The following is a 7,792-nucleotide window of genomic DNA, read 5'->3' as shown; positions in this document are numbered from 1 at the left end:
GGGCAGCCTAGGGCTAGGCAGAATCCGGTTTGTAGAGTGATGCAATAGAGAATAACACTGTCTGGTGAGCTAGTTTCTATTAAATTCCCTTATCTCCTGGAGAAAAAAAAAAATGGATATGAGTATTGTTTCCACTCACTGTTATTCTGCAGTGTACATTCTTTTTTTTTTTTATTACTTAATGAATTTGTTACATTTGTAGTTGTACAATGATCATCACAATCCAGTTTTATAGGATTTCCACCCCACAACCTCAGCGCATCCTCCCGCCCCCCGAACTTTCTCCTTTGGAAACCGTAAGTTTTTCAAAGTCTGTAAGTCAATATCTGTTCTGCAAAGAAGTTCATTCTGTTCTTTTTTCAGATTCCACATGTCAGTGAAAGCATTTGATGTTGGAGTCTCATTGTCTGACTGACTTCACTTAGCATGATAATTTCTAGGTCCATCCATGTTACTAAAAATGCCCGTATTTCATTCCTTTTAATGGCTGAGTACTATTCCATTGTGTATATGTACCACATCTTCTTGATCCACTCCTGTCAATGGACATTGAGGTTGTTTCCAGGTCTTGGCTATTGAAAATAGTACTGCAGTGAACATTGCAGTGTACATTCTAATGAGTTGGTTTATTTCTATGGAAAAACACATTCTGGGAGTTCCCTTCATGGCGCAGTGGTTAACAAATCCAACTAGGAACCATGAGGTTGCGGGTTCAATCCTTGCCCTTGCTCAGTGGGTTAACGATCCGGCGTTGCCGTGAGCTGTGGTGTGGGTTGCAGACGCGGCTCGGATCCCCCATTGCTATGGCTGTGGTGTAGGCCAGTGGCTACAGCTCTGATTTGACCCCTAGCCTAGGAACTTCCATATGCTGTAGGTGCAGCCCTTTAAAAAAAAGAAAAGATTCTCTAGCGAAGGTGTCACAGAATGTAACTACTTGTGATATGTAACATGCTTTAAGTCTCTTGGTAAAAGCACATGTACAATGTTTAACAATTTGGTATAATGGATAAAACATTTAGCCTGGAAAATGTTTCCCCATTAACATACCTCTGAGCTTCTTAACAATATCCAATCAGTTTTTTTTTTCCCCAAGGTGGATAACCAGGCAAATATAAAGGAAGTCCAGCACTGAGGGACAAGATCTGGACCCAGGGCAGGCAGTATTCACCCTGGCTTCAAGGAACATATATTTTGGTCTCCTGAAAGCTTTGTAATCAAAAAGGGAACTGATGAGAAAAATCCTCACATATGGAGGTATGGGGGAGATCATTCTGGCTTATACATGGTTTAACTTGGAATTTACTGGCCAGAATGACTTGTTTCCTGGCCTATTGAACATGCATTGTACATCTGCTTTGGCCATTGTGGGAGGGGGATGCTTTTGAAAGTCAAAATGGAGTAGCTGTAGTTCAGACATCCAAGGTTAAACTAGGTGGCCATTGTACATGATTTTAGACATGTTTCTATATTACTGAAAACAAATTTTCTGAACTGTACTGCAGTTTAGTATAAAAACCACAGGCAGGTGTAATATCTCAGAATGCAATCATTGCTCATATTTTGCTTAATTGTCATGATCTCCCCTGTGTTGTACCTGTTAGATGTCTTACATTTCATCTCTAGCCTGAGCAGAGGAAATCTGTTCAAGGACTGAGCAGCAACAATGGCCTCACTGCAACATAAGTCTAATTGCTATGTCTACAGTGAGATGCCATTGTTATCCTCCTCTGGACTTCGATGGAAAATTGACCTGGCTAATGCGACCACGTGGGGGTGACTGACAATGAGAGGGGAAGACTTACCATCTTCCTGTACCACTTGCCAATACGTCAGAAGGACCTCTGTTGGTAAACGTTACCATCTGACACATCATACACTTTGCCAGGCTGAGTGCCCATGAGACCCCCTGGGTTATGCTGTGTGGAGTGGAATAGGCTAGCTTCTGGACCCACTAGTGGGATTAACTTTTTTTGGAGACCTCATGGGTCCACACTTGATGGCATTCAACATAACATGGGGCGAATGCTGACTCCTGGCTGGGCCACCAGAATGTTTCTTTTAGAGCCAGGGCCTTCTGCATGGTGGTGGCTCTGAGTTTGTGAAAACCAGGGATGGCCTTACCTTCTTTATAACAGGACAGGGGGCTCCTGCTATTGACGCCCTCTCTGTTGACCTGGTAAGTGCTTGCTCCAAAATGTGCCCATATCCTGGCAAGTGACTGTTCTTAGCAAACTAGATATTTTTCTCCTGATATTCTTTGGCTGCTGCTGTCTATGTTGTTTTTGTGGTACCTGGTTGCAGTCCCCTCTACATACCTGACCATAGGGATACCTAAGAAGAGGAGCAGACCAAGATTATAAGGGTTGTGCAGGTTATGTAGGGGTCAAGTGTATGGTCAGGCCACCCAAGATGGCTGTTCTCTTGCTCTCTGAACATCCCCTGCCTCACCTACACCTTACTCACATACTCGCTCCCACCCCAGCTAATGACTGACTGTTCTAATCTTTAGATCCGAACATCTTCACCATGATAGCTTATCAGAGGGCTGGAGAGGGGTGAACCCCTCTGCTAATTTCCCCAGTAACTGAGGAGCCAATTCCCTCCATAACTGGTAACTTCCCCAGGAGCAAAGACTGCTATCATGTCCTGCCCGTCGTCTACCACACATGGTGGGGTGTTACTCCAGGACCTTGCTTCAGACCCGTAAGATCCATCTGTCAACTAAACTATTGATGTATGTCTCTGTTACTGACTCTAGGCTCTTCCCTCGGTCTCAAAGATGGGCAAGTACAGGGCTTGTAGGCGTGCAGGATGCAACCCAAGACTTCTATTCTAAATGATACTCTTGCCGGGAAGACCATCCTAGGTTGCAGGTTTTTTCCTTTCAGGACCCTGATTATGCCATGCCACTCCCTTCTGGCCTGCAATGTTTCTGTAGAGAAATCAGCCGATACTGGTATGGAGGTTCCTTTGTAATTATATCTCTGTTTTTCTCTTGCTGCCTTTAGAATCCTCTCTTTAACTTCTGCCATTTTAATTATGTCTTGGTCTAGGTCGTTTGGGTTCATCTTGTTGGGACCCTCCGTGCATTCCGTACTGGACACCTATTTCTTTCTTTAGGTTTGGGACATTTTTAGCCCTAATTTCTTCAAATATATTTTCAATCCCCTTTTCTCTCATCTCCTGCAGTATCCCTATAATGTGTAGATTTTCTCACTTTATATTATCCCATAGGTCTCATATATTGCTTTAATTTTTGTTTCATTTGTCTGCTATTCTGATTGGGTGGTTTCTATTATTCTGTCTTCCAGATCACTTATTCAGTCTTCTCCATTATTTAGTTTGCTATTTATTGCCTTTGGCTCAGCTTTCATCTTGGCAACTGAGTTGCCAACTGGCAACTGGCAATTTTGATTGGCTTTCCTTTTTTTTCTTTTTTTAGCCGCTCTATGACATATGCATTTCCCAGACCAGGGATCAGATCCAAACCGCAGTTGCGACCTATGCTGCAAATGTGGCAACACTGGACCCTTTAACCCACTGGGCTGGGCTGGGGATCAAACCTGTATCCTGGCGAGGCAGAGATGCCATTGTGCCACAGTAGGAACTCCCTGAATGGCTCTTTATAGTTTCTAATTCCTTGTTACAGAGATCTGCATTTCTATCAATAGGCTTTCTCAATTCCTTCGGTATTTTTATTACTTTTTTGAACTCAGGCTCGAATAGACTGAAGAAATTGGTTTCCTTGTTCTTTCAGGAGAATTCTCTTGTTCTTTTCATTGTATTTCCTCTGCTTCATTTTACTGTATTTCTCTATGAATTTAGGAGAAACAGTTATCTATTGTTGTCTTGAAGGGCTGGGGTTTTTGTTTGTTTGTTTTGGCTTTTTAGGGTGTAACCCGCAGCACATGGAGATTCCCAGGCGAGGGGTCAAATCGGAGCTGCAGCTGCCAGCCTACACCACAGTTACAACAATGCCAGATCCGAGCTGCGTCTGTGACCTACCCCACAGCTCACAGCAACACCAGATCCTTAACCCACTGAGTGAGGCCAGGGATTGAACCTGCATCCTCATGGACGCTAGTCAGATTTGTTTCCACTGAGCCAAGAGAGGAACGCCCATTAAAGGGCTGTTTTTATGTGGGAGTGTCCCTCTGTAGCCTGGTGAGTCTAATATTTTTGGTGTGAGGGCTCTTTTTAGTGTGGATGCCTGCCACATCGTTCCTCAGTGTGTCCTTGCTGTTCTCCCCTTCTTGGGGGTGTGATTGGTGATTGTGACCAGAGCCTGTGCTGGATGTTAAGTGGAGACTCCTCTTTCTGTGGTTGTCAGAGCCCTGCTGGAGGCAGGGTCTGCTCCCCAGTTGTTGAAGCAGACACCCCTCAATCCGTTTCTGAGCTGCAGTGTGAGGTAGTTGGGATTGGAGTGCTCCTGGGAAAGGAGTCACTGTCTTCCTCCAAGGGAGCTGTCCACCAGGAAGCGCTCTGTGGTGGTGCCTGTCACCCCTTGTGCAGGCTCACAGAGTACACTGCTGTTGGCACTGCCCTTGGCCCCACTTCAGCCATGGGATTTCAGGCAGTCAGCCTCAGGCACTGTGCCCACAAAGCCAGCCAGTGCAGATCTGCTAAGGTTGCACCGCCCTTGAGACATGGCTTGGATTTCAGCCCACCTCTGTGTGGGCAATGCCCTGGTGCTTACATGTTCCCAGCATTTGTAGAAACGGAGCTTTGTGTGCTGTGAGCGCTCCAAGAATGAGGCTCCTCTGGCAGACCCACACTAACAATGGGGCTTCTGTGCAAACATGGGCTCTGCCCTATCTGTACCCCTGGATATGGCCCTAATCACACTTCAACCCCTTTGAGATGTTTCTGTGCAGCCGGCCCCTGTCCTCTCCCCACGGTCTGTCTGCTGAGATGCAAATTTCAGCACCCAGTCCCCGTGTGCACCAGCAGACATGCGTCCTGGGCTAGGGGTGCAGGGAGGTGGCCAGGATCGTCTATGCTGCTCTCTCTGCCCTGCCTGCCACAAGCCTCCTGCTGCAGTCTCCTCTGAGCCTCTGAAGCCCCCTTTCTGTCAAGGCTGATCTCCCGACTGGTGCGGGGTCTTCCCAGGGTAAGGGAACCTTTGCTCTTTCACACCTCGCTCCCAGGGGCACAGGTCCCATCCTGATTCTTTGTTTTCTTTTCTTTCACCCTACACTGTTACGTGGTGATCTCTCTTACAGCTCTGGTTGTGTAAGGTCTTCTGCCAGTCTTCAGTAGATATTCTATGAGAATTGTTCCATGTGTACATGTGTTTTTGTTGTATTTGTGAGAGGTTGTGAGCTCCATGTCCTTCTGTTCCACCATCTTCATCTCCACCTGTCCTAACTGTATAAGGTGTTTTTTAATTCCTCAATGAATTTATTATATTTATAGTTGTACAATGATCACCACAATCCAGTTTTATAGGATTTCCACCCCACACTGCCAGTACATCCCCCCACACCCCAAACTTTCTCTTCCAGAGACCATAAGTTTTTCAATGTCTGTGAGTCAGTATCTGTTTTGCAGAGAAATTCTGTCCTTTTCTCAGATTCCACATGTCACTGATAGCATTTGATGTTGGTGTCTCATTGTCTGACTGACTTCACTTAGCATGATAATATCTAGGTCCATCCATGTTGCTAAAAATGCTGGTATTTTGTTCCTTTTAATGGCTGAGTACTATTCCATTGTGTATATGTACCACATCTTCTTGATCCACTCCTCTGTCGATGGACATTGAGGTTGTTTCCATGTCTTGGCTATTGAAAATAGTGCTGGAATGAACATTGGAGTACATGTGTCTTTGTGAGTCATGGTTTTCTCTGGATAGATGCCCAGGAGTAGGATTGCTGGATCAAATGGTAGTTCTCTTTTTAGTTTCTAGGAATCTCTATACTGTTTTCCACAGTGGTTGGACCAATTTACAATCCCACCAACAGTGTACTAGGGTTCCTTTTTCTCCACCCCCTCTGCAGCACTTATTGTTTGTAGACTTTTTTGTGAGGGCCATTCTGGTTGGTGTAAGGTGGTACCTCGGAGTGGTTTTGATGTGCATTTCTCTAATAATGAGTGATGTTGAACATCTTTTCATGTGGTTTTTGGCCATCCATACACAGAAATCAACTGCATTTCTATATACTAACAATGAAAGATCAGAAAGAGAATTTAGGGAAGCAATCCCATTTACCATGTCATCCCAAAGAATAAAATACCTAGGAGTAAACCTACCTAAAGAGACAAAAGATCTGTACTCTGAAAATTATAACACACTGATAAAGAAATCAAAGATGACACAAATACATGGAAAGACAAACCATGTTCTTGGATTGGAAGAGTCAATATTATCGGAAAGATGAACCATGTCCTTGGATTGGAAGAGTCAATATTATCAAAATGACTATACTACCCAAGGCAATCTAGATTCAATGCAATCCCTATCAAATTACCAAGTATAAGGTTCTTAAGGATAGAATGACTGTGCTTCTGAGACCAAAGGCCAGCTCAGATACCAGCACAAGTCGTGCTAGGAAGCACGAGAGCCACCTCCTGGTAAAACTTCATCCATCAGAAGTCAGCAACCAGGTTCTCTTCTGTTCTAAACAACCACTCTCTGCCCCGTTTTCCCCACTTCCCTTTTCATCCCTATAGCTGGTGTCTCCAACGATGGCTTCTAATGCAATCCCTGAACTCTCTCAGTTCTTGAGCATCACTGTCCAACAGAGCTTTCTGACATGAAGGAAATATTCTACATTTCCTCTGTCCACCACAATAACCCCGACCCCGTGTGGCACTGAGTACTTGAAATGCGGCTAGAGCAAAGCTGAGTTTCTATTTAGTTTTAATTGCATTCAAGTAGCTACATGGGCTTAGTGGCTACTGTACTTGGACAACATGATAGTAAAGCAGTGGTTCTCAACCTTCTCTGTCGCCTAGATTCACATTGGCAGGGATCTTTTCAGAATCCAGATGAGCAGGCCATGCCCCCAAACAATTAAATTGGAATCTCAGTATTTTTAAAGTTTTCTCTGGATATTTCAAACATTGCCAAAGTTAAGAACCACTGCTTTCAAAGCAGTGTTTGGCAAACTATTGTGCATAAGAATCACCTGGGGATTTTTTTTTGTTTGTTTTTGTTTTTGTTTTTTTAGGGCTGCACCCGCAGCATATGGAGGTTCCCAGGCTAGGGGGGGAATCGAAGCTGCAGTCGCTGGCCTACGCCATAGCCACAGCAACACGGGATCTGAGCCTCATCTGTGACCTACACCACAGCTCACAGCATCACCAGATCCTTAACCCACTGAGTGAGGCCAGGGGTCTCGTCCCCCTGACTCCCTGTGGACACTAGTCAAATTCGTTTCCGATGAGCCCAATGGGAACTCCTCAGAATCTTTTTAAAATGCAAATTCAGGAGTTTTCTTCGTGGCTCAGTGGTTAACAAACCCGACTAGGATCCATGAAGTTGCAGGTTCGATCCTGTCCTCACTCAGTGGGTTAAGGATCCGGCATTGCTGTGAGCTGTGGTGTAGGTTGCAGACTCGGCTCGGATCTGGCATTGCAGCGGCTACAGCTCCAATTAGACCCTAGCCTGGGAACCTCCATATGCCGCAGAAGCAGTCCTAGAAAAAGGCAAAAAAAAAAAAAAAAAAAAAAAAATTAGATGGGAGAGGGAGAAAGAAGGGTGCCTTCTGCTTCCCTTTCAAAAGTGAAACAAAATACTAGTGGAGAAAAAAGGAGACTCCAGGAGAATTTAGACAAAACTTCTTGGTTA

This window comes from Sus scrofa, chromosome 4 (genome assembly GCF_000003025.6).
Source record: "Sus scrofa isolate TJ Tabasco breed Duroc chromosome 4, Sscrofa11.1, whole genome shotgun sequence".
Lineage (NCBI taxonomy): Eukaryota > Metazoa > Chordata > Mammalia > Artiodactyla > Suidae > Sus > Sus scrofa.
This window is presented reverse-complemented; position numbering follows the sequence as displayed.